The following is a 27,747-nucleotide window of genomic DNA, read 5'->3' on the forward strand; positions in this document are numbered from 1 at the left end:
GGGGGAGGGGGCGAGGGCGGGAGTCCTGTGCATTGCAAGATGTTTAGCAGCATCCCTGGCCTCCACTTGCTAGATGCCAGCAACACCTCCCCACTCTCTCCCAATTTGTGACAACCAAATACGTTTCCAGACATTGTCAAATGTCTTTAGGAGGCAAAACCATCCCTGTATGAGAACCACCATTTTAGTGCTTTGTACAAGTGGGATTCAGTGTACAAACCTGAGTCGATTCTACCTCGGACAGTGATGGTACCTGAAATAGCACCCAAAATCGGGGAGTGAGAAACGCTTACCTTTAGCATTTGAAAGAATGAGCTGGTGGTGATGAGCTCAAGATTTAGAGTCAGACAGGTTTAGGTTTGAATGTGGCCCTGTCACTTTCTAACTGTATAACCTTGTGCAAGTTACTTGATTTTTTTGAACCTCAGTTTCCTCATCTATAAAATGAGAATAACAGTAATACCTGCCTCTTCAGGTGGTTAACACTTAAATAAGTTCAATGATGTAAACCACTTAGTACACAGCATACACTATATAGTGTTAGCTACTGCCGTCATTATTATATGCAACATCATCTCTTCTCAGATTTCTATAATTAGCCTTGGTTATTATTTCGGTTATTTACTTCCTCATCAGAGTCTTTCTTTAGTTGTCAGCAATTTTTGAACCCTCTTTAACAATAGTCAGCACGTGTTTTTTTGCAAGAAATGATTCTAAAACAGTTTGCAAATTTCTACATAAGAAATTGATGCAATAATAACAGCAGCAGCAGTAATTTCTATAGGATTACTGAGATAGAGCTATCATCGTGGCCAGGCTTGCTTCTATGTCTCAATTCCAGACATTCTTGATCTTAAAGGGCTTCTATTACCAGAATTCAGAAGCACTGAATCAAAATTCAGAAGAGAATGTTCTAGATTAGGAATCAAAGTGCCTTGACAATGAGATTGTACAGTCTGGCTCATTTCTATGGTTCCTTGGAGATTCACCCTCTCCATGAGAAAAGAGGCCATTTGCAATTCTGCCTGATTCCAGAGCCCTTTTATTTGTTTACTGGGTACTCATGCCAGAGAAAAAAGGCAGCTTCCAGATCCATGCAAGTCACATTGCATTAGTGCTTATATTTACAGATAAACAGCTCCATTAAGCACTGGAAAAGCCTTCTTATACTTGGACAACCAGGTGAAAATATACAAATTGAATTTCACACTCATGGCACAAATTCATCCTTACAATACAGTCCCCCAAAGCACTTCAAGTGATTTTCTGTGAAGAGTTTCTGAGATGAAATGGTAAGATATGACTGCTCTGAGGGAGGGGGCAATAGGGAGAGGAGTTACTTCATTAGCATTGCCAGCTTTGTCACAAGGTGACATTATGAAAGAATTTAGCCTCTTTGTAGACCATTAAGGTAATAAATACATATTGTAATCTAATTGGGAAAACTGCGAAAAGGCCCCATCTGGATAACCCACCACTTTCATTATGATGTGCTTATGAAAGATATTTGAAAGTCAAATATCTGAATTTTGAAGAAGAAGAAAAAAAAAGGTTTGGCCTACTCCTTGTTTAGAGGGAAGATATAGATAACATTCCAAACAATGGTTTGTATTGGTGCTGCTGAGCTCAAGGCCCAGGCAATGTGGTGGGTGTGGTAAGGGTCTCCTCAGGCTGATTCTAGAGCCTAGACTGAAGGTGGCTTCTAGTTACCTGGACTCAGGTATCTGTCTCTTCCCAGGGCTGCTGTCTTTCCTGCTGGGACAGGGAGAATAGAGGACAGGCAACTCTGAATAATAAACATCCCTCAGAGATTCATTAGGAGTCTGTAGCAGGGATGGCAGAGTCCATCAGAACTGAGCAGATTCTCAGCCAACTACCTGCACCCCCACCCCACACACATGGGGGGTCCATGGAGAGGATCTCTAACCTGTTGCCTGCCAGCAAGCCCTAGCATTACTCACTAGGAGATGTTAGGCAAGTTACCTTATTTTACCAAGTCTCAGTTTCCTCATCTGTAAAATGCGGATGCCTGCTCATAGTGTGCTGTGAGAATTAAATGGGATGACAAATGTGAAGCCCTGAGCACAGCACCTGGCTTATGGGAGTGTCCCTCACCCCTCCTCCTTTCTAACATAGGAGAAGGTAGAGATTCTCAATTCCTCTTTCAACAGCAATAACAATAACAAGCCACCACAGTCTACAAATTTCTGTATGTCATGGGATTCACAAGAAATTGAGAAGTACATTTCTTTCGAGGACAAACACACTCAATTTTTTTTTACTGTATTTCTAGTATATATAGAGAAAAGCAAAAAATACAACTCCAAGAGACCTCGGTACTAGTCTCTCCTCTCCCTGTAATGTGTTGTGTGACCATTGATATTCCCTTGATCAGTCTGATTCCTGGTTACCTGGACAAGGTGATTTTCACAGTGAATTCTAGCTGTGATGTTTGCTGACTGATTCTCCTACATAGTCAAGGCTCTGTAGAGTGAGCCTTTCAGGGATTGTCTGTGAACCCTTTCCTTCCTCCAGAAACATTTCCCCATCCACATGGCTATATGAGATCTCTGGCTTTCCCTGGCCAAACAGGGTTCTTCCAAGTATCTGATCCAAATGAATGAGTTCAAGTTCTTCTTCATGAGTTGTTCTGGAATTGAGAAAGAGCTATAGGAAGCAATGAGATATAGCTCAAAACCTGCTGACAGTCACCTTGCCAGCCATCTGGTGAAAAATAGTCTGCAGCAAGAGAGAAAAAAGCCAACACTGAGAGAGAAGCAGAAAGGAGAGATGCAGGGAGAGTCTAGTCTGTACTTGACTCCCTAGTTCTGATTGTCTCACCTGTGCCCCTCTCCTTTCTGAAGTTTTCCTTTCTTGGATTCTGTGAGCCAAAGAATTCTGTTTTTGTTAAAGCTACTTTGAGTTGGTTCTCTGTCCCCTGCAACCAAAAATTCTGATTTGGAGCATCTTTTTATTTGATCTAAGCATCCCTATATTCATCTGAGATGGCATGGTTTTTAATATTTTATTAAACCTACTGTTATGCTACCCTTGAAATTCAGCTTCTGTTGCAACAAGCTTTTATCGCAAGGGAAAACAGGGAGTTCCTCCATGGTATATAATCCTGTCCTCTCCAGGTCCCACAGATATCCTCTCTGTGAGGGCCCAAAAAAGAGGAACATGCCACAGAGTAAGCCAACACCAGCCAGGGAGGACGGAGAGGCAGAGCTGGCTGGGGTCCCCCTGAATCTGCTGCTGTTAGGAATTTTCTGTCAGTGTGGAGTTTATTAAGAGTGGATCTAACTTTCAGAGGAGAGTGCAAATTTTCTCTCAAGCCAGTTTTAAAACATTTAGGCAGAGTAAAAAGTCAAAAAAGACTTTAGGCTCTGAAGTCCTGCATTCTAGCCTGACACAGGAGGGTTTCCCTGGTGGCTCAGCTCTTACATGAAGCTCTGTTTTTTTGTGTGAAACATCAAAAACTCAATGTTTCTCAGAAAGTCCTGAAAAGAATCTTATTTCCCAGGCAACAGCTTTTCACTTGCTGTCTTCCCCCTGGGCCTCCACAAATTAATCATGAGTATAAATAAAAGCACTACTCAAGTTGGTGACTGCGGCCCTGCCCTGCCTGTTGGGATAGCAATGGAGAAATCAAGAACAGAGTGAGGTCCTAAGAAAAGCAGTGGAGCAACTCAAGGCTGAGTGTCCAGACTATAGCTGGGCGGCTGCAATGCTGGTCAAAAACAGGGCCTGCCGAGCTCTGATGCTGCAGGAACACATGGGAGCCTGCCTTCACAGGCAATGCCTCCTGACTTTGCAGGAGCTGGATGCTTCCTGCTTTCAGAGGAGCCCGATGCATTCTGATAGGAGGCAGATGTGCCTTTTGCATCTGATGCCATCCACTGACAAGGAGTGTGGACTGTTCACTGGCTCTTATTAAAGAATGCCTCAGACACTGCTTATACCAATATTTTACACCACAGTTCAACTTTTGAAGGGTGTATTGTTTTCAGTGTCAAAGTATGTCAATCTGGATGCTTTAAGCTGCAGTAACAGAAAACCAATCAAATTGATTAAACAATTTGGGGATCCATTGCTTAACAAAGAGGACATCAAAAGATAGGGTTGGCTTTGGTTTAATTGGCAGAATCAGGCTCATGATATAATCAAGACCGAGGTTCTCTCCAGGACTCTCCTCTGCTATCCAGGCTCAATTGCATTCTAAAGCATCCTCTTGGTCATAGAGTGGCTTCTAGCAGCAACCGGGTCTATTCCCTTATTCACCTCCAATAGGAGAAAGGGTGAGTTTCTTATGGAAAACTTTCAGGGAGGCAAATAAGTATGTTTCCAGAAATTTCCAGCAAAATGCTTCTCATGTCTCATCAACGAGCTGCATATCACATGCCAATTCCTGAACCAATCCCTGATAAAGAAGGAGGAATACCCCTTGGACCCATCAGGAATAATCAGTCAGACTCTAGGGAGCCAAGGGAGGTATGTGGATTATTTGGGAAAGGGTAGATAGCAGAATCAAGTCTGGTTTCTATTAGACAAGAGATGGGAAATACATGGCTAGACAGGCATCCAATCATACTAACTAGCTTAAAGTCTGAATAGCCCACTTACCTATTTAGATTGCAGCTTCTACACAAATACACTTTGCAATACAATTCTTCAACTCCCACCTCCATATTCCTCACCTCATAAGAAGCAGTAGGAGCCTTCATCAGGAGAGACAGGATAGGAAAATTGCTCAGGTTGTTCTGAGAATCCTTGGCTGGGTTTTCTCTTGCAGACCCTTAATGTAGTATGGTAAAGTCTTCATCTAGACAAGGGCATTTGCAACATCTTGACATCAAGTGTACTGACTAGAACCACAGTTCTCACACTCCAGGGTGCAGAAGAATCTTGGGATGGGGGATCAGCTTTGTTCAAAATGCAGATCTCTGTGCCCCAATCCTAGACATTCTGACTCATTGGGTTTGGATGAGACTCAGGAATCCGTATTGAACAAATCCAGCGTGAGATTGGGATGCAGGTTTTCTCTGGATCACACAGAGAAACAATGGCCATGAGCCATGTGTTGTATTAGGTTGGACTCCCCACAAGCATGCCCAGAGACAAGGGTCTTTCATGACAGTGATTAACTAGAAAGTGTTCCGGAAAAACAGTTAGGAAATGGAAAATAGGACCGAAAGGGAAGGAAGACAAGTCAGGCTGCAATATTAGTGAAGTCCCATGGAGGTGAACCTATGGCTTGGTTCCACAGAGAAGCTCTGGAAACAGTGGAGGACAGTGTTGTTCCAGTCAGCAGAGAAGGGAGCTGGAATAGTTATACTCCACCTCACCCTGTAAACTTCAGTCATTGGTTAATCACTGCAGGGTTCTAGCAGCTGGGAGTAGAAAGCCTTTATCAGGAGCCATTGTCCACAAAAATGGTAAAGGTGTCGGATAGGAGGTATGGGCAGGACACCTACATTGTCTGCTCCTCATATTGTAAGTATATTCAATCACTTCAAAAATTTTATATGTGAATTATATCTCAATAAAGTGTTATTCAAATGATAGATTTTAAGAGATATACTGAAGAACTCTATACTCTGAGCTCCACAGTGGACCATGAAACCACACAACATACAAAGGATGCAGATTGTCACACTACATGCAGGCCAGACTCAGGAGCAGGACACCATGTTCAACACTGACTGATAGTACTTCAAATCAGCTATGAGGTCTCCTCATAGTTGAATAAAATTACACGAAATGGTCAGGCACGGTGGCTCATGCCTGTAATCCCAGCACTGTGGGAGGCTGAGGAGGGCAGATCACTTGAGGTCAGGAGTTTGAGGCTAGCCTGGTCAACATGGTGATAAAAATACCAAAATTAGCTGGGCATGGTGGTATTTGCCTGTAATCCCAGCTACTCGGGAAGCTGAGGTAGGAGAATCGCTTGAACCCGGGAGGCAGAGCCTGCAGTGAACCTAGATTATGCCACTGCCTCCAGCCTAGGAGACAGAGTGAGACTCCATCTCAAAAACAAAAAAAATTACATGAATATTTGGAAAAAATGTATATATGGACAGTAGCACTTAGGAACTCCCTGTTTTTCCCTGAGGTAAGAGCTTGTTGCAACAGAAGCTGAATTTCAAGGGTAACATAACAGTAGAGACAAATGCTCATATAATGAATTCAACAAAATCATGGTTGCCTACTGGAGATTAGAGATACAAAGATGCCTGAGACAGGTTTCTGTTTGCAAGGAGCTTAGAATTTCATTTATTCATCCATTTAACAAACATTTGTTGAACACCTATAATGTGCCTATCACTGACCTAGTCCCTGGAGAATATCCGTGAATACAAGAGACAGGTTCTCTTATAATTGAAGTGGAGAGACACTCAGCAAAGAGGTACATGATGAAGAGATAAACAAACTTACACTAAAGTGCCAGTAGTGATGAGTTACGGAGAGAAAATGGCAGGTGAGGGGGCTTGACTTCCAAACGATGGGAGACCTCTTTGAGAAAGTGTCCTTAATGTTGTCAAAGCCTATAGATAAAAGTCAACTGGGGGGGTCAAAATGGCAGATAGGAGGCAGGACTAACTTGCAGCTCTCACTGAGACGGACAGAGCAGCATGTGGAGACTCACATCGTGAACTTTTGCTCCAAGAACTACCGCAGGAACATACCAGGATAGCTGAGAGAATCCACAAATGCTTTGAGGGAGGTGGAATGCTGCTGCAGGCTCCACGGGACAGCTGAGGAACTGTGAGTGGGCTTGCCGTCTCAGCTGGGAGGCTTATAGCCCGCGGCAAGTTTTCAGCCCTGTTCACTGGCTGCCCGGAAATAAACTCGGTGCTGTTGCAGGGGCACGGTGGGAGTGAGACCAGCCTTTTGGTACTTGGCATACCAAACCCCATCTTAGCACCTGCTTCAGAGAAACACAACCTACAACAGGCATCAAAGAAAACTTCCTGGAGGAAATGTTTCTTCAGGCAAGTTCTGAAAGACTGATAGGAGAATTAGGCAGAAGAATGAGAGAAGGAGACATAGCATGTGCTAGTTGATAAAAGTTCAATTCCACTTTCATCTGGGGCTCCCTTGTTCTGTGTTGAAGGCTGTTTCTTGCTAGCGTACCGGAGAAAATGTACTTTACTCATTCTGTTAATGGATATTGAGATGGTATCACAAGCAGCCTCAGGGGAGAGATACGTGGATAGATCTGTGTGCCTGGACTCAGACTTTGAGAATATTTGTGACTCATGAGATTTCCCCTCAAAAGGTAGCCACTGTGCAGATGTCGGTCAGCCCTCTTCCTTGGCCAGCCCAGAGCTTGCTCATGAAGCAGAGGCTGTGCGTGGGCTCCACAACATGGACTTCTAAAGATCGCCTTGGCAGTGCCATGGGACTGTACAGTTTGATGGCAGCGACAACCAAACCTAAAACCCCAATATGGTGTAATAATCTGGCAGTAGCTTGATCACACCAGGTGCTTTTCACCATGGAAGGGCAGAGCTTTTCCCTCACTGGAATAGGCCCTCTTACCTGGACTTAGATGTGTTGCTTCTGCCCATGATGCTTTTGCCAGCACCATCCTCCATGACTTACTGGATACATCATGGTAGCCCACACAGCATCCCTTCTGTTCTAGAAACTTCCTTCATTGTGAAAAAAGTGTCCCTAGGAGGCACTGGGCTAAGGAGCCCCACTGTCCCATCCACAACCTTGCGTTTTGCTAGATTAAATAAATTGGAGCAAGGTGTACTGTTAGGTTGAACCATATGAAAATGATGATATTCAACCATTTTCTGACCTATAAAAATGACAATTTCATATGACTCAATCCAATAACTAGTGGGGTTTCGGTGAGGCTCTCCTAGGAGAGCAGACTACTGCATCTTGAGTCGTGAGAGGTAATAAAACTGCTAGGCAGGAGTGATATTTAGAAGCATAAATATAGGAAGAAGCATATATGAGCCCCCAAATGAACAGACCATGGTAGATATTTCTCATTTTTCACACGGAGAATCTAGACATATTTTCTATGTTGTGAGAATGTCAAGCTCATGACCTAGCACAGCCAAGCAGATGCTTCTGTCTGGGACTTTGAACTCAAAGGAGTGAGGCAGTCAGAGGCGTGTGCATGTGCGTGTGTGTGTGTGTGTTGGCTGCTGTGGATTAAAGAGTTCAGTGATGCAGGGGTGAGTCTTACAGGAGGGAGGAGCAGGATGTTCAGGGGCAGCAAGGCCAGCATCAGTGAGTGTCCAGCTGGAGCAGTGGGGTCTTGAGCATATTCCCAGTGCAGTTTCAATCGGTCATGCCTCACCTCCTTTTCACTCCTGCTCAAACCTAGTTTTCCAGTCTTCCCATTGAGTGTACTTGTTTCTAAACCCTCTTACAATGAATCTTTTTTTCTGGTTATATTAACCAGAGTAGTTTCTGTTGTTTGTAACTCAAAACATTAATAAATACACTATCTTTTGGCCAGAGGTTTTACACTGCTTTCTAGATAATGGTATTTAATCAGATTTTTTTTTCTTTTTTCTTTTTTTTAGACAGAATCTTGCCTTGTCACCCAGGCTGGAGTGCAGTGGTGCAATGTCGGCTCACTGCAACCTCTGCCTCCTGAGTTCAAGCGATTCTCCTGCCTCAGCCTCCCGATTAGCTGGGATTATAGGTGTGTACCACTGTGCCCGGCTAATTTTTGTATTATTAGTAGAGACGGGGTTTTGCCATGTTGGCCAGGCTGGTCTCGAACTTCTGACCTCAAGTGATCCACCCGCTTTGGCCTCCCGAAGTGCTGAGATTATAGGCGTGAGCCACCACACCTGGCCCTAATCAGTTTCTTGACAGTAAAAGAATGCACCTGTAAAGTAAACCAAGTAAACAGTGGGCAACGAGGAGGAGGGCAGGTGTATTCCTTTTATTCACTCCTCTTTAGTTATTGGTTTTTTCATATTTTTTTAAAAAAATATTGTGATAGCAATTTGTATTTATTGGAAAAATCACTCATTTTATTTAGACTTTCAAATTCATAATACACAAGTATGCATGGTACTTTAAAAATTTTGTGTTTTCATTGCTGTAACATCTTCATATTTCTAATAATGTTCATTTATTTAACTGTTTTTTAAAAAGATTTGCCAAAGGGTAATCCATTTATTGTAGCAGTTTTCAACAGAGTGATTTGATTTATTAACTATACTTTCTTTTTATACTCAACTTCTTTTGCCTTCATTACATCCCTCTACTTGGCAGGAGAAATTTGTTTCTTTTCTAACATCCCACTAAAATTATTAATATGGTGATTTTTTTCTCTTTCTTTTTTTGTAGCAATAAAAGCATTTAAGTTAATTAATCTGGTTCAGTTCAACAAACATGTATAGTGTGCCTACTATGTGAGACAGTCACAGAGCCAGACGGGCACAAGATAAATAAGACATGAATATGTGTCCCTAAGAGGTCTAAAGAAGGGAACAGGCAGATGAAAAGATACATTTAAAATGATAGAAATATAATAGTTACCTTTAGATAAGATTAATAGTTTTTTTTTTCTTCTGTACATTTTTGTTGTTACTAATATTTCAATGGTCCTTTTTTTTTTTGATATAGAGTTCCCTTTGTCACACAGGCTGGAGTGCAGTGGCACAATCATAGCTCACTGCAGTCCTCGAACTCCTGAGCTCAAGTGATACTCCCGCCTCAGCCTCCTGAGTAGCTAGGACTACAGGTGCTTACCACCATGCCTGGCAATGTTTTTTTTTTTTTTCTTTTTAGTAGAGATTAAGTCTTGCTATGTTGCCTAGGCTCGTCTCAAACTACTGAGCTCAAGCAATCCTCCCAACCTCATCCTCCCAAATTGTTGGGATTACAGGTGTGAGCCACTGCATCCTGCTCCATGATACATTTTTGAAAATTTACCAATATTTCATTCATGAATACATACTAAAGTCAGAAAAATAAAGAAAATGTATTTTTTTAAAAGAAAGAATATGACAGCATTAAAACTAGTGGTATTAAAGCCTCAAAATCTGGAGATTCTAGAAAGACCTCTGGGTTTTCATGGAGGAAAAGTGTCAAAGAAAGATAAAAGGATGTTCCAGGCAAAAGAAGCAGTATCAACAGGGACCCAGCAATGGGAGAAAAGCAGCATTGTCCTGGTTGAATGTGAGACCCCTGAAGCCTGTCTCCACATGTGCTGACTGCACTGCCATATCCCCGCCAACTGTTGATTGGTACATGTACTACAGTTGGGCCTGCAGTGCTAGACTTAACAGATGCTCCATGAATATGTGCAAACTTGAATGAAGATGGATGGGGTAGGGGTAGAGCACCATTTCCCAGGAGGCCATTGGGAGCCCTTGTGACTTTTAGAGATGAAAGAAAATTTTACTGCACCCAGCTCTGTGTTTTAGAATAGGTACTGTTCAAGGGTGGACAATTTCCCCACTGTTTAGAAATTGATGTTGCATTACTATCAATTCTTTGAATCACCTACTACCTACATCATATTAAGGCACCTACTATCTCTTTTTGTAGATTAATGGACCCTAATGCAAATTCTGCAATACCAATATAACTCTAACATGAACACATTACCATGTAAAGACTGTTCTTATGGGCTAACCGCAGCAGAGAACCAATTGATTCCTCAATCACAGACGCCATAATTGTCTTTGAGAATGGCTGTTCTGTTGGCCTGTTATACCCTGGCTCTCAGTAGTAACTCACAGTACTCAGATCCCCCAGAGGGTGCTCAGCTAGGGAAAACGAGGCTCCAAATGAGAATATTTGAAGCTCACTGTCATTTTACCAGATGGGTGGCAAGTTATGGTAGGAACTAAAACATTGTATGTGTATATATGTGTATATAAGTATATATATTTTTTGTATTTGTGATTTTATATATATATATATATCCACACACATACATATGCACACACATATACAAGGGATCTTCAAAAGTTCATGAAAAATATGCATTATGGAAAAACTATACATGGATTTCATTTTTTGGCATCAAAATAAACTTGTACTGACTTGTTATATAACATGTCTGAACAGGATTTGGTTTGTCACTAAGAAGGATAAGACATCAGTTTGAAAAGAGCCCCTATGAGAGCAATGTGAATTCTGTTAAAATTGAAGAAAAAGTGAACATCGTATTTACCGCGAAACTGGGGTGGAAGAATGGTGAGATCATTGATGCTTTACGAAAAGTTTGTGGGAAAAATAACCCCAAAGAATCAGCAGTTTACAAATAGATAATTCATTTTAGGAAGAGATGACGCGATGTTGAAGATGAAACCCACAGCAGCAGACCATCCACATCAATTTGCTAGGAAAACACTCACCTCATGTGTGCCCTAATTGAGGAGGACCGATGATTCACAGCAAGAACAATACCCAGCACCATAGCCACCTCAACTGGTTCAGCTTCCACAATTCTGACTAAAAAATTAAAGTTGAGCCAACTTTCCTCTTGATGGGTGCCAAAACCATTGGACCCAGATCAGCTACAGACAAGAACAGCGCTTTCAATGGGAATTTGAAACAAGTGGGATTAAGATACTGAAGCATTTCTGTGAAGAATTGTCACAGAAGATGAAACATGGTTTTACCAGTACAATCCTGAAGACAAAGCATAATCAAAGTAATAACTCCCAAGAGGTGGAAGTAGTTCAGTCAAAGCAAAGGCAGACCGGTCAAGAGCAAAGGTCATGGCAATGGTTTTTTGGAATGCTGAAGGCATTTTGCTTGCTGACTTTCTGGAGGCCCAAAGAATGATAACATCTGCTTATTTTGAGAAAGTTAGCCAGAACTTTAGTAGAAAAACACCTGGGAAGGCTTCACCAGAGGGTCCTTTTCTACCATGACAATACTCCTGCTCCTTCCCCTCATCAAACAATCACAATTTTGCAAGAGTTTTGATGGAAAATCATTAGGCATCCACTTTACAGCCCTGATTTGGCTTCTCCTGACTTCTTTTCTGTTTCCTAATCTTAAAAAAATCTTTAAAGTGCACCCATTTTTCTTGGGTTAATAATTTTAAAAGATTGCATTGACATGGTTAAATTTCCCGGGCCCTTAGTTCCTTACAGATAGGCTGAATGGCTAGCATCATCACTTACCAAAGTGTCTTGAACTTGATGGAGCTTATGTTGAGAAATCAGGTTTACATTTTTTACCTTTTAATTCTATTTTCCATAAGCTTTTTGAAGTCCTCTCATGTAAAATATATATATCTATGTACTTACATAAGATCTATATTAAGTACTGCATATAATATATAATCACAAAATTCTACTTACTGTGCTGCTTCTCAATAAGTGGCATTGTTATTCAGCTCACCAAGTTTTATAGGTTGTCCCTTTCTACAATTATGCAAGAATTCTAGTGGTTTTTCCTTTTTAAAAATGTAAGTGAAATTTAAGCCTGATTCCTACAGAGAATTAATTTTTATAACCACTACATTCTGCCATGAGGAGGGTTAATTACTGTTTTCCTTCTCTACTTTCTATTGAAACTATCCATGCAAATGAAAAAAAAAAACGTGAGGAACTTGGCACAAAGCAAAGCCAGGTATGACTTATCTAATTAATTTGACTGGAAACCCCTGCGTATTACAGGTCCTCCTCAAAAGACCATCCTTCAAAAGTAGGAGCCAAATTCTCAGTAATTGGCTTGTTCTGCAACCACCCAGCTATGTTTATCTTGAGAAAGATATGTGGGTTTGGTCGCTGTCTCCAGCCACCTGCACCCAGCCTCCCACCTGCTGAGCTACGTCATGGTACCCAGGGACCAGTGAAGGCAAGGTAAGGCTGGGAAGCCCAGGCTCCCTGCAGGCCAGAGAGTGGAGCAGGCTGAGAGAGAAAGAGGGATAATGCCTTCAGCACCTTCCAAACCTGGCTCCAGATTTGGAAACACCTGAAACTTCAGATAAAGTTTATTTATTTATTTATTTTGGCCTATAGTCAGACGTGTTATTGCAAATATAGAACACTATATTGTTAAAGGACAGTCTGGCATTCAGGCAATGAAGGACACGCTAAATGAAAGGTCAGTGTATTTAATTCCATTAAAAATGTTAAATTTCTGTATCTCAAAAAATTCAGAAAATAAAAGACATGATAAATTAGGAAAATATTGCAAATGCTTACATCCAATTATTGAATGGAAAGAGAAGAGTAAAAATAGTACTTTATATAATGACCTCAATTTCATAAAAATAATACATACAGACATTTTAAAGGAAGACAGTCAAAAGAAGACATTCTTGCTAATGATAATATAATTAATTTTTGTGTTTATGCGTTTCTGAGACCTGTATTTTCAACAAGTATTTATTCTTAAATATAGACATTTTTAAAAGTAAAAAAATAGTTCTACTTACTTCCGAGAATTATCTTGAGGAAATAATTAAACCAACCAGAAGTATACAGATGCCTACTGTAACTTTATTATTATAAAATTGGAAGTAACTTAAATGTTAGGTCATAGTGGAAGCCCTAAATGAGTATTGTATATGCACTCTAACAAATATGATAAAATCATTCAAATGGTAATTATGATGATTACATAAAGATTATAAATATGATTATGATAGACTGCTCGAAGAAAAAAATTAACAAGATATGTGCGTATTATGTAAATATGTAAAATATATCATTTGGACAAGAACTGGGGGAAATGTGTAAATATAAAAATAATCACATTAGCAAATGAAGATTATGGATGCATTTTTCTCTTTTTTTAAAAAAAGTTATTATATTATTGTTTATGTTTCAAACGAGTAGGATGAGATTGTCCTGAGGCACTTCCATTATAGGTTAGAATGCCATGAGCCCTTGCTCTGTCCAGTGCTGGCATCCAGGCCTCTCAGTTCAGTCTGTCCACACTTGTATCAGTCCATTTGTGTTGCCACAAAGGAATACCTGACACTGGGTAATTTACAAAGAGGTGTCTTTTGGCTCGTAGTTCTGCAGTGCGATGTACAAGCATGGCACCAATGTCTGCTTGGCTTTTGGTGAGAGCCTCAGGAAGCTTACAATCATGGCAGAAGGTGAAGGAGAGCAGCGTGTCACATGGCGAGAGGGGGAGTAACAGAAGGGGAGTAAGAGACAAAAGGGAGGAGGTGGCAGGATTTTTAAACAACCAGCTCTCCCCTGAACTAATAGAAGGAGAACTCATGACCACCAGGAGAGCACCAAGCCATTCACAAAGGATCCACCCCCACAATCCAAACACTTCCCACCTGGCCTCTCCCCCAACACTGAGGATCACATTTCAACAAGAGATTTGGAGGGGACAAACACCCAAACCACATCAACACTCAAGGCTGTTTTAGAGAAGACTCTGATTTACAAGTTAATATTATCCTGAGTAGAAACACAAGTATGATACTCAGAGACCCAAAGAAACAGTGGTAAACTGGCATTTATTTTTAATTGCAACAATTGGAGGATTCTGAGAAAGACCAGCTAAAATTATGAAATCCTTAAACTGGTTAAAGCATCTCACAAACTATTTCCACCAAGGCTCAGCTCGTTAAGAATGATAAATCAATAGAATTATTTTTTCCTCCAGAAATCATGATCACACACCAGACAAAACCTTGTTAGTTTAATGTAATGTATGAAATGCTCTTCCATGAGCACAATGTTCAGACATTGTTTATTTGGACTAACAAAACTCTGATGAAGAAATCAAATAAGAAAGTCCTGTAGCTCATTTTTTCTTTAAAAACAGCCAATCACTGGAAAAACACACATTGACAGAATCTATGTAGTCCCAGGAATGAGACATGCTGGGATCCACTCATGGCTGAGGGAGCAGGGCTCAGGCCTCATACAGAGAGCAGGCCAGAGGTTTAGCAAAATGACCTGGAGTTCAGGGCTGGGCTCTGTCCTCATGACCACAGTAAAAGCACTGACTGAGCGCCTGCCCCCTGCCTCTGTTACATAGGTGACCTCATTTAATCATCACAACAACTTTCCCAGGTGGGTTACTATTAGCTCCATTGTTCAGGTGAGGAAATTGAGGCTCAGCAAGGCAAGGTTGCTTTTCTAAGAGCACACAGCAAGTGATGGACCCCCTGGGTCTGGCACCCAAATCACCTAGCGCCTCACCTGGTGTTTCTCCCTCTACATTATATTAACTACAATGTAACAATTAGTAACTTAATCTTGGTACCTTACCTATATGATTTCATTTAATGATTATGAAGTACCATTATGTATTATTTTTATCCTCTAAACTTTCCTAAAGTTACAGAGCTAGGAGGTGGCAGAGACAGGGTAGGACTCCTGTCTGTCTATCTGCCTAAAACTGCAAAGCCCTCACTGTTTCCAGCAATACCCAGCTGCCTCTCCTTGTACCAAGGGTGTTAGAAGAGCATATCCCCCACACAGCCTGCTCAGGATAAATGCATTTCATCATGACTGCTCTTCTCAGAAACATGCTACCGTCTAATAAACCTTAATCACCATGTCATAAAGTGCAGTGACTAATCCATTGTACTGTGATTATCACCCATAATATGTAGAGACATAAAAAGAGATTAATAATGAAGGTAGTCAAATAATACATAAGACTGATGATTATCCACAACAAAGTAAGGAGTGAGTGGAACGTGTTTAAGGAGAAAAGATAAGTCGATGCCGGATCTGAGCTGTCAGTTTAGTGCTCTCCCTACTCAGCCAGTCACCCACTCTGCTGGTGACTTTGTCTTCCATGTTACTGGGTGATGTTTCTTTAAAATGTCTTGCTGTGCAAAGTATGCACTCCTGGTCCCTATTCAACCCCCATGAGAACGTCACAAACACTCCTAAATCTCACATGAAGCAGCTCTATATCCTGGACAGAGCCCTGGCTTGGAAGTGAGAAAACCTGGTCAAGGTTCGTTTCTGTCCTCAGCTAGCTATGTGATCGTGAGTAAGTCACTTAATCTTTCTAAGGCTGAGTTCCTTCATTTAGAAAATGGGATTGGTGATACCCAAAATAAGGCTGACAAAATAAGGTTCGCTGGAAATTCAAATGCTTTGGGTTAAATAATACAGGATTAGCTGATTTAAAGTACCAATGTTATAAGGAAAATAATCTAACAAATGCAGTAAAGGTCTTGGCACATTTTGATGCTAGAGTTGGTGGGAGTTGGAACAGCCAAGCACTAGGAAAGAGTTCTGAGTCGAGACCAGGACTGGAAAGGGAGGCTCAGTGCAGGTCAAACCAGGAGGAAACTGGAGGCAACATCATACTGAAAGGTACACAAGTTGTAGCCCCCCTCCTTTAAAACTTAACTCCTGCAGTCACCAGAGGCAAGCCCTGAGCAGCATCTGCCTAAGTAAGCGTCTGTGACTTGCAGAGTGGCCGTCCTGGCCCACAGCTCTTGGAGAGCACTGGGTGGGGCACGCCTGGCAGCTCAAACAGCTGAGTCTTTCACTGAGTGTGAAGACAGCCTGATCCTTTAAAAAGAGTGGAGTTAACCCCTCCTCTAGGTCAATCTCAGCAGTAATTTTCCAAATGCTGCATGATGCATTCATGTTATGACCCCCTAAAGCTCTTGTTTTAGTTCTAGAGCTAGTCTAAGACTATTTACCACTGGTTTTTTGAATCTCTGTGTGTCATACTTGCATTTTCACTTAGAGTAAGACCAACCTGTAAATCAAAGTCTGCCCTCGGGCGCGGTGGCTCACACCTGTAATCCCAGCACTTTGGGAGGCCAAGGCGGGCGGATCACGAGGTCAGGAGATCGAGACCATCCTAACTAACACAGTGAAACCCAATCTCTACTAAAAATACAAAAAATTAGCCGGGCGTGGTGGCGGGCGCCTGTAGTCCCAGCTACTCGGGAGGCTGAGGCAGGAGAATGGCGCGAACCCGGGAGGCGGAGCTTGCAGCGAGCAGAGTTCACGCTACTGCACTCCAGCCTGGGCCACAGAGCGAGACTCCATCTCAGAAAAACAACAACAACAACAACAACAAAAAACAAAGTCTGCCCTAAAACAGCCTTGAGTGTGGACAGACTGAATTGAGAGGCCTGGGTACCAGCAACAGCCAAAGCAGGGGTTTATAGAGACAGCCAAAGCAGGGGTTCATAGAGCCCTCACCTATCCTGAAAGTGCCTCAGGACAATCTCATCCTACTCTTTGGAAACATAAAGAATAATACAGCAACTTTTTTTAAAAAGAGAAAACTGGCTGCAGTTGTGGTGTCCTGGTGACTCACGCAGCAAATTCAACTCCATCTTTACCCAAATCCTTATTATTTCTTCTCCTGCAAGCCACTCCTTAAAGAGAAAATATAAATATCTCTCTTCAGATTCAAGATGGTACAGCTTAGATGGGTTAGTGTTGTTATTGAAAATAGGAGGCCTCAGCCGGGCAGAGTGGCTCACACCTGTAATTCTAGCACTTTGAGAGGCCGAGGTGGGCTGATCACTTGAGGCCAGGAGATTGAGACTGGCCTGGCCAACATGGTGAAACCTGTCTCTACCAAAAATACGAAAAAATAGGCTTCGTGGCTCATGCCTGTAATCCCAGATACTGGGAGGCTGAGACACGAGAATCACTTGAACCCAGGAGGCAGAGGTTGTAGTGAGCCAAGACCATGCCAATGCACTCCAGCCTGGGTGACAGAGTGAGACCCTGTCTCAAAAAAGAAAGAAAGAAAATAGGAGGCTAGATTCATGCTCCAGCACTGTCAGCAAATAATAAGGTACTGTAGGAAGCTAGGTGCTGTTTTTCGCTCTTTTAATATGTTATCTAATTTAGTGTTTTTCATCATCCAGGAATAGTTACTCTCCTCCCCACAAATAACAGAAGGAGAAAAGGAGGCTTAATGAGGTCAAGTAATCTGCCCAAAGTCCCAACAAACACCCTCCTGTTACTAATGCTAACCTTCCATGACTCTCCAGGGCTAGAAGAAAATCCAGTGTGAGGGTTTAAAAAGTGAAACAGGCTTAGCTCACATAGAAAGGCCTTAGCTCATCTCCTAGCACATGGTTAAATGCTCAACAAATGATATCTGGCATTAGCAATAGAAGGGCATTTGAAAGCCTTTAAAGAAACACACAGAATGCATGGATTTTATGGACTTGTGCACAGAGAAGCCCGTGGTGCTAGAAGATACCATGTAGGACTGTCACCAGTGTGCCTCAAGTTGCTCATTATCTTGCCATTTCACATAAAATAAAACAGAAATGCAAATAAAAGCTACACAAATAATGAAACATATATAAAAGAAAATTTTCCCTTTGACTCATCCAATTTTTCCTGGGAGTAATGCACCTTGTGCTTAGATACACAATTCTCATTGTCAGAGTTGTTTTCCCTTTGCTTTCCACAATCAGACCACATCCAGGCCAGTGCTTGGTTTTGGAAATAAGACCTTGACCACAGCCCTTTGCCTCACTGGGAATGTGTTGCTCAGCTAAGTGGCTCAAAGTCCATGCTGCCACCTACAGAATGTGAGAACATTTTGGCAAATTATATATCTGACAAGAGACTCAAACAGGCACTATGGCTCCTGCCTGTAATCCCAGCTACTCAGGATGCTGAGGCAGAAGGATCCTTTGAGCCCAGGAGTGTGAGGCTACAGTGAGCTATGATCACACCACTGCACTCCAGCCTGGGTGACAGTGAGACCTTGTCTTAAAAAAAAAAAAAAGAAAGAAAAAAAAAGAGACTGTTTCTAGAATATATGAAGAACTCTTATAACTCAATGGTGAAAAGACAGATACCTCAATATAAAAATAAGCAAAGGATCTGAATATTTATTCAAAGAAGATATAAATGGCCAATAAGAACTTGAAAAGATGCTCAGCATCATTAGCCATCAGAAGAATGCATATCAAAACTACAATGAGAACTACTTCACACCCACTAGGATGGCTATTATAAAGAAGACAGATAATAATGAGTGTTGGCCAGGATTTGGAGAGACTGGAATACTTACACACTGCTAACAGAAAGGCAATACGGTGCAGTCTCTGGAAAACAGTCTGGCAGTTTCCTCAAAAAGTTAAATATAGAGTTTTTATATGAGCCAGCAATTGTACTACTAGGTATATACCCAAGAGAATTGAAAACATATATTCACACAAAAAATATGTACAGGAATGTCCATAGCAACACATTTGAAATAGCTAGAAAGCAGAAACAAACCAAATGCCTATCAGCTGATGACTGAATAAATAAAAGATGGTATATCCATATAATGAAATATTACTCAGCAGTGAAAAGGAATAAAGTACTGATAGATGATACAACATGGACAAATCTTGAAAATGTTATGGTAAGCGGAAGAAGCCAGGCATAAAATACTACATGCTTTATGGTTCCCTTCATGTGAACTGTCCAGAACAGGCAAATGTATATGGACAGAAAGTAGATGAGCGGTTGCTAGAGTTGAGGGATGGCAAGTAGGGGAAATGGTGAGCAACTGCTAATGGGTACAGGGCTTCTTTTAGAAGTGATAAAATGTCCCGAAATTGATTATGGTGATGGTTGCTAAACTCTGTGAATATACCAAAACACAGCAAAGTATACATATTAGATGGATGAATTGTATGGTATGTGAATTATGTCTTAGTGAAGCTGTTGTTTTTTTTTTTAAATCTCATGCTTCCCAGGCAGCTGGAGTTTCTTCTAACTGGGCTGTGGAGTACATGACATGGAAGGCAATGTGGTTAAAGGCATGCATTTCAGAATCAGACTCCCCTGGGTTCCAACGCTGGCTCTGCCTTTTATTGTCTGTATAAACTTGGGCGACTCTGTGAACTTGTGAAAATATTTGTCATAATATAGTCTTTGTGACTTTGTGCAGATGAAATGAGATGATGCAGGTAAAGGGTTTATCACCGTATTCACTTTGCGAGTGCTTAAAAGGAAGCTACTGACTTCATCACCTACGTGAACTTGGAAAGTTTACTTATGAAGTAAGTCATTTATTCTGTTACATATTATTTCTGTCTTCTTCCATTTCTTGTGTTTCCACCACCAAATCAAAATAGGAATCAGAAGTTCGCATGCATTTATCTCTACTGACTTCAAAAGAAAAGGGTAAAAAAAGTTGTCCTAGTTTAGGGATGCAAATGATTTAGCAGTGGCAGGATGCCCTGAGTGCGCATTACCAGGCTTTGGAGTTTATGTCATCAGGCATGGGGTGAAATGGTAGCTTTTGAGGCATAAAAGAGGAGCATAAGTTCTGTCCTATTAAAGAGATCAATTGTCCAGTGTGTCCAATATTCTGTCTTCCACTCTGGCCAAGACAGATGCTTCAGAGAAGGCCATAAAATCCATTAACATACTTAATTACACACTCTTGTATCATGGGAGATACATTACTGTCCCAAACCCAGCCTGTCCTTGCCTAAATATCCAACATCCACTATCTTCAAGGTAGCTTACAGATTTAAACTAATTAATCTCTCTTTCTCCAAGAGGCTTTTTCTTACCAGGGGGATGAGAGGGCTGGTTACCTGCTGCCTGCCCCCATCTGTGAGCTACTGCGCCGATGCCTGATTGTCACCTTGTGCCTGTTTGACCTTATGCTTAGTGGGCATTTGGAACTCCTGCACCATCAATCATTTGTTGAAGACCAACTGTATGCCAGGAAAGGTGCCAGACATTGGGGCAAAAGGAAGACTAGAATTTTGTTCCTTTATGAGAGGAACTCTAAGTCTACTATGGTACATATATTTTTTCCTATATTATGATTACTTAAAAATGTGTTGGCCTCCCCTTTGAGACAGATATATCTGAAGATAATAATAATGTAAGGTGTAACTATTGAAATTGCTCAGAACAGCAAAGTGACTTCTCAGAGGTCACTATGCAACACTTCCATTTTCATTTATTGGCCAGAAATTTAGTCTCATGGCTGGGTCTAGTTGTAAAGGGAGTTGGGGGAATGTACTCATTTAATGGCGGGACAAGGTGCCTAGATATAAACTCAAGTTCTATCCCTAAGAAAAAAAGGAGAGAATGAATTTGGGGAGTCAATTAGCAATCTTCTCATGGGAGGCATCAAAGATTTTTAATAAGAGAGTGATAAATTTAGATCTGTGGTTTTGGGCACATCTAGTGGCCCCCAAAGCATCAGTAGGTTAGGGTGTGGGGTAAGGAAAGGTAAGACAACAAGGGAAAGGGAGGGAAGCTGCAGCAAAACATGATCAACTAAAAGCCAAAACATGATCATTGGTTTGAACAACCAAGAGGATATGAGGTGACCTTTGAGAAAGCTGTTTTACAAGAATGGTAAGCTAGACACAAAAACCTGTGATGAAAAATCACCAATATGTTGTCCCTTTTGTTGATCAAGGAGCTAACTGTCAGGCCTCTGAGCCCAGGCCAGGCCATCGCATCCCCTGTGACTTGCACATATACATCCAGATGGCCTAAAGTAACTGAAGATCCACAAAAGAAGTAAAAACAGCCTTAACTGATGACATTCCACCATTGTGATTTGTTCCTACCCCACTCTAACTGATCAATGTACTTTGTAGTCTCCCCCACCCTTAAGAAGGTTCTTTGTAATTCTCCCCACCCTTGAGAATGTACTTTGTGAGATCCACCCCTGCCCACCAGAGAACAACCCCCTTTGACTGTAATTTTCCATTACCTTCCCAAATCCTATAAAACGGCCCACCCCTATCTCCCTTCGCTGACTCTCTTTTCGGACTTAGCCCACCTGCACCCATGTGAAATAAACAGCTTTATTGCTCACACAAAGCCTGTTTGGTGGTCTCTTCACACCGACGCGCATGAAATTTGGTGCCATGGCTCGGATCGGGGGACCTCCCTTGGGAGATCAATCCCCTGTCCTCCTGCTCTTTGCTCTGTGAGAAAGATCCACGTACGACCTCAGGTCCTCAGACCGACCAGCCCAAGAAACATCTCACCAATTTCAAATCCAGTAAGCAGCATCTTTTTACTCTCTTCTCCAACCTCCCTCACTATCCCTCAACCGCTCCTTTCAATCTTGGCGCTACACTTCAATCTCTCCCTTCTCTTAATTTCAATTCATTTTCTGGTAGAGACAAAAGAGACACGTTTTATCCGTGGACCCAAAACTCCGGCGCCAGTCACAGACTGGGAAGGCAGCCTTCCCTTGGTGTTTAATCATTGCAGGGACACCTCTCTGATTACACACCCACGTTTCAAGGGTGTCAGACCACACAGGGATGCCTGCCTTGGTCCTTCACCCTTAGCAGCAAGTCCCGCTTTCCTGGGGCAGGGGCAAGTACCCCTCAACCCCTTCTCCTTCACCCTTAGCGGCAAGTCCCACTTTCCTGGGGCAGGGGCAAGTACCCCTCAACCCCTTCTCCTTCACCCTTAGCGGCAAGTCCCGCTTTCCTAGGGGGCAAGAACCCCCCAATCGCTTATTTCCGCACCCCAACCTCTCATCTCTGCGCCCCAATCCCTTATTTCCGCACCCTGACCTCTTATTTCTGTGCCCCAACCCCTTCTCTGCTTTTCTGGAGGGCAAGAACCCCCCACCCCTTCTCCGTGTCTCTACTCTTTTCTCTGGGCTTGCCTCCTTCACTATGGGTAAGCTTCCACCTTCCATTCCTCCTTCTTCTCCCTTAGCCTGTGTTCTCAAAAACTTAAAACCTCTTCAACTCACACCTGACCTAAAACCTAAATGCTTTATTTTCTTCTACAATGCCGCTTGACCCCAATACAAACTCAACAGTAGTTCCAAATAGCCGGAAAATGGCACTTTCAATTTTTCCATCCTACAAGATCTAAATAATTCTTGTCGTAAAATGGGCAAATGGTCTGAGGTGCCTGACGTCCAGGCATTCTTTTACACATCAGTCCCTTCCTAGTCTCTGTGCCCAGTGCAACTCGTCCCAAATCTTCCTTCTTTCCCTCCAGCCTGTCCCCTCAGTCCCAACCCCAAGCGTCGCTGAGTCTTTCTAATCTTCCTTTTCTACAGACCCATCTGACCTCTCCCCTCCTTGCCAGCCCAAGCTAGGTCCCAATTCTTCCTCAGCCTCCACTCCTCCACCCTGTAATCTTTTTATCGCCTCCCCTCCTCACACCTGGTCTGGCTTACAGTTTCGTTCTGTGACTAGCCCTCCCCCACCTGCCCAGCAATTTATTCTTAAAAACGTGGCTGGAGCTAAAGGCATAGTCAAGGTTAATGCCCCTTTTTCTTTATCCCAAATCAGACAGCGTTTAGGCTTTTTCATCAAATATAAAAACCCAGCCCAGTTCATGGCTTGTTCGGCAGCAACCCTGAGACGCTTTACAGCCCTAGACCCTAAAAGGTCAAAAGGCCATCTTATTCTCAATATACATTTTATTACCCAATCTGCTTCCAACATTAAATAAAACTCCAAAAATTAAATTCTGGCCCTCAAACCCCACAACAGGATTTGATTAACCTCGGCTTCAAGGTGTACAATAATAGAAAAAAGTTGCAATTCCTTGCCTCCACTGTGAGACAAACCCCAGCCACATCTCCAGCACACAAGAACTTCCAAACGCCTGAACCGCAGCGGCCAGGCGTTCCTCCAGAACCTCCTCCCCCAGGAGCTTGCTACAAGTGCCAGAAATCTGACCACCAGGCCAAGGAATGCCTGCAGCCCAGGATTCCTCCTAAGCCATGTCCCATCTGTGCGGGACCCCACTGGAAATTGGACTGTTCAACTCACCTGGCAGCCACTCCCACAGCCCCTGGAACTCTGGCCCAAGGCTCTCTGACTGACTCCTTCTCGGCTTAGCGGCTGAAGACTGATGCTGCCGGATCGCCTCGGAAGCTCCGTAGACCATCACGGACGCCGAGTTTCGGGTAACTCTCACAGTGGAGGGTAAGTCTGTCCCCTTCTTAATCAATATGGAGGCTACCCACTCCACATTACCTTCTTTTCAAGGGCCTGTTTCCCTTGCCTCCATAACTGTTGTGGGTATTGACAGCCAGGCTTCTAAACCTCTTAAAACTCCCCAACTCTGGTGCCAACTTAGACAATACTCTTTTAAGCACTCCTTTTTAGTTATCCCCACCTGCCCAGTTCCCTTATTAGGCTGAGACACTTTAACTAAATTATCTGCTTCCCTGACTATTCCTGGACTACAGCTACATCTCATTGCTGCCCTTCTTCCCAATCCAAAGCCTCCTTTGCGTCCTCCTCTTATATCCCCCCACCTTAACCCACAAGTATAAGATACCTCTACTCCCTCCTTGGCGACCGATCATGCACCCCTTACCATCTCATTAAAACCTAATCACCCTTACCCCGCTCAATGTCAAGATCCCATCCCACAGCATGCTTTAAAAGGATTAAAGCCTGTTATCACTCGCCTGCTACAGCATGGCCTTTTAAAGCCTATAAACTCTCCTTACAATTCCCCCATTTTACCTGTCCTAAAACCAGACAAGACTTACAGGTTAGTTCAGGATCTGCGCCTTATCAACCAAATTGTTTTGCCTATCCACCCCATGGTGCCAAACCCATATACTCTCCTATCCTCAATACCTCCCTCTACTACCCATTATTCTGTTCTAGATCTCAAACATGCTTTCTTTACTATTCCTTTGCACCCTTCATCCCAGCCTCTCTTTGCTTTCACTTAGACTGACCCTGACACCCATTAGGCTCAGCAAATTACCTGGGCTGTACTGCCACAAGGCTTCACAGACAGCCCCCATTACTTCAGTCAAGCCCAAATTTCATCCTCATCTGTTACCTATCTCAGCATAATTCTCATAAAAACACACGTGCTTTCCCTGCTGATCGTGTCCGATTAATCTCCCAAACCTCAATCCCTTACAAAACAACAACTCCTTTCCTTCCTAGGCACGGTTAGTGCGGTCAGAATTCTTACACAAGAGCCAGGACCGCACCCTGTAGCCTTTCTGTCCAAACAACTTGACCTTACTGTTTTAGCCTAGCCCTCATGTCTGCGTGCAGCAGCTGCCGCTGCTTTAATACTTTTAGAGGCCCTAAAAATCACAAACTATGCTCAACTCACTCTCTACATTTCTCATAACTTCCAAAATCTATTTTCTTCCTCATACCTGACACATATACTTTCTGCTCCCCGGCTCCTTCAGCTGTACTCACTCTTTAAGTCCCACAATTACCATTGTTCCTGGCCCGGACTTCAATCTGGCCTCCCACATTATTCCTGATACCACACCTGACACCCATGACTGTATCTCTCTGATTCACCTGATATTCACCCCATTTCCCCATATTTCCTTCTTTCCTGTTCCTCACCCTGATCACGCTTGATTTATTGATGGCAGTTCCACCAGGCCTAATCGCCACACACCAGCAAAGAGGCAGGCTATGCTATAGTACAAGCCACTAGCCTGCCTCTCAGAACCTCTCATTTCCTTTCCATCGTGGAAATCTGTCCTCAAGGAAATAACTTCTCAGTGTTCCATCTGCTATTCTACTACTCCTCAGGGATTATTCAGGCCCCCTCCCTTCCCTACACATCAAGCTCGAGGATTTGCCCCCACCCAGGACTGGCAAATTAGCTTTACTCAACATGCCCGAGTCGGGAAACTAAAATACCTCTTAGTCCAAATAGCCACTTCCATTGAATAAGTAAAGGCCTTTCCTACAGCGTCTGAGAAGGCCACCACAGTCATTTCTTTCCTTCTGTCAGACATAATTCCTCAGTTTAGCCTTCCCACCTCTATACAGTCTGATAACAGACCAGCCTTTATTAGTCAAATCAGCCAAGCAGTTTTTCAGGCTCTTAGTAGGTTTCAGTGAAACCTTTACATCCCTTACAGGCCTCCGTCTTCAAGAAAAGTAGAACGGACTAAAGGTCTTTTAAAAAGACAGCTCACCAAGCTCAGCCACCAACTTAAAAAGGACTGGACAATACTTTTACCACTTTCGCTTCTCAGAATTCAGGCCTGTCCTCAGAATGCTACAAGGTACAGCCCATTTAAGCTCCTGTATAGACGCTCCTTTTTATTAGGCCCCAGTCTCATTTGACACCAGACCAACTTAGACTGTGCCCCAAAAAACTTGTCATCCCTATCTTTTGTCTAGTCATACTCCTATTCACCATTCTCAACTACTCATACATGCCCTGCTCTTGTTTACACTGCCGGTTTACACTGTTTCTCCAAGCCATCACAGCTGATATCTCCTGGTGCTATCCCCAAACTGCCACTCTAAACTCTTGAAGTAAATAAATAATCTTTGCCGGCAGGACTATGCTGAATCTCCTTAGGCACTCTCTAATCAGATGTCCTATGTCCTCCCAATTCTTAGACCTTTTATACCTGTTTTTCTCCTTCTCTTATTCCATTTAGTTTCTCAATTCATCCAAAACCGTATCCAGGCCATCACCAATCATTCTATACGACAAATGTTTCTTCTTACATCCCCACAATATCACCCCTTACCACAAAATCTTCCTTCAGCTTAATCTCTCCCACTCTAGGTTCCCACGCCGCCCCTAATCCCGCTTGAAGCAGCCCTGAGAAACATCGCCCATTCTCTCTCCATACCACCCCCCAAAAATTTTCGCCGCCCCAACACTTCAACACTATTTTGTTTTGTCTTATTAATATAAGAAGGCAGGAATGTCAGGCCTCTGAGCCCAGGCCAGGCCATCGCATCCCCTGTAACTTGCACGTATACATCCAGATGGCCTAAAGTAACTGAAGATCCACAAAAGAAGTAAAAACAGCCTTAACTGACATTCCACCATTGTGATTTGTTCCTGCCCCACCCTAACTGATCAATGTACTTTGTAATCTCCCCCACCCTTAAGAGGGTTCTTTGTAATTCTCCCCACCCTTGAGAATGTACTTTGTGAGATCCACCCCTGCCCACCAGAGAACAACCCCCTTTGACTGTAATTTTCCATTACCTTCCCAAATCCTATAAAACGGCCCCACCCCTATCTCCCTTCGCTGACTCTTTTTGGACTTAGCCCACCTGCACCCAAGGTGAAATAAACAGCTTTATTGCTCACACAAAGCCTGTTTGGTGGTCTCTTCACACGGACGCGCATGAAACTAACAATGTATCGGGGAGAGAAACACACATCTGCAAGTATCATTGCTGAAAAGAAATCATTGCATTAAGTGCTATAGTTAAAGCGTATAAACCCAACACTGAACACAAAGGAGGGAAGGATTGGGTCTGACCTGGAGAGCAGCAGAGGAGAAAGTGCGAAATGAAAGGTACCCAACAACAGACAAAGGGTCACACTTGGCCCCAGACATAGTGCTTCTTCCTCAAGCGCGAAGGGAGTATTGCCAACACCAGATATGCAGTGTTATCTGTATTTGGAAATTGTTTATATTCGGGCCATTCACTTCATTCAGTCTGGCAATTTCATTCAATTAATCTCATTCATTTCTTAATTAATCTCATTCATTATTCTCTGTAAACTCCACGAGAGCGGAGACTTTGTGTCTTCTTCATCGGTAGATCCCCCATGCCTACTGGCACTAGTAGTTGCCCTAAATTCACTTATCAAAGGCAGCAAGAATAACTGGGACTCTTCTCTCTTGCCTTTCACGATTTCCAGCAGGGCACAAAGGCCTACAGTCCCCACCTGAAAAAAACAGACTTGACTGGAGGCAGCGCCTCTTCTTCCAAATACAGCCCCAGCTGACGCAGATTAGCACAACCGCCTAAGCAGCGGAACTCTGGAGAGTGCGGAACCTAGGATCCTAGGAAACTGAAGGCAACGGAACCTGGGGGCGATGGAATCCGGGAGCGGTGGAACCCGGAGCCTGTAGAACTTGAATCTAGAGGAACCT

The 27,747-nt window shown here is 42.8% G+C and overlaps 1 long non-coding RNA gene across 3 annotated transcripts in view; it reads right to left on the bottom strand.

The window, feature by feature from the left end:
* LOC109028628 (uncharacterized) overlaps window positions 1-27,747 on the bottom strand; it is a 162,075-nt gene that overhangs the window by 67,466 nt on the left and 66,862 nt on the right. Inside the window, exon 1 of one of the 3 annotated variants that reach the window (XR_002007643.4) lies at window positions 27,540-27,628. The exons of 1 other annotated variant lie outside the window; for it this stretch is intronic. This is a non-coding gene — a long non-coding RNA (uncharacterized lncRNA). Of the gene's footprint in view, window positions 1-27,126; window positions 27,629-27,747 lie in introns of those variants that run through there. One more of the 3 variants, XR_010135299.1, reaches the window with a different exon arrangement.

This window comes from Gorilla gorilla, chromosome 8, assembly GCF_029281585.2.
Source record: "Gorilla gorilla gorilla isolate KB3781 chromosome 8, NHGRI_mGorGor1-v2.1_pri, whole genome shotgun sequence".
NCBI classification, from domain to species: Eukaryota; Metazoa; Chordata; class Mammalia; order Primates; family Hominidae; genus Gorilla; species Gorilla gorilla.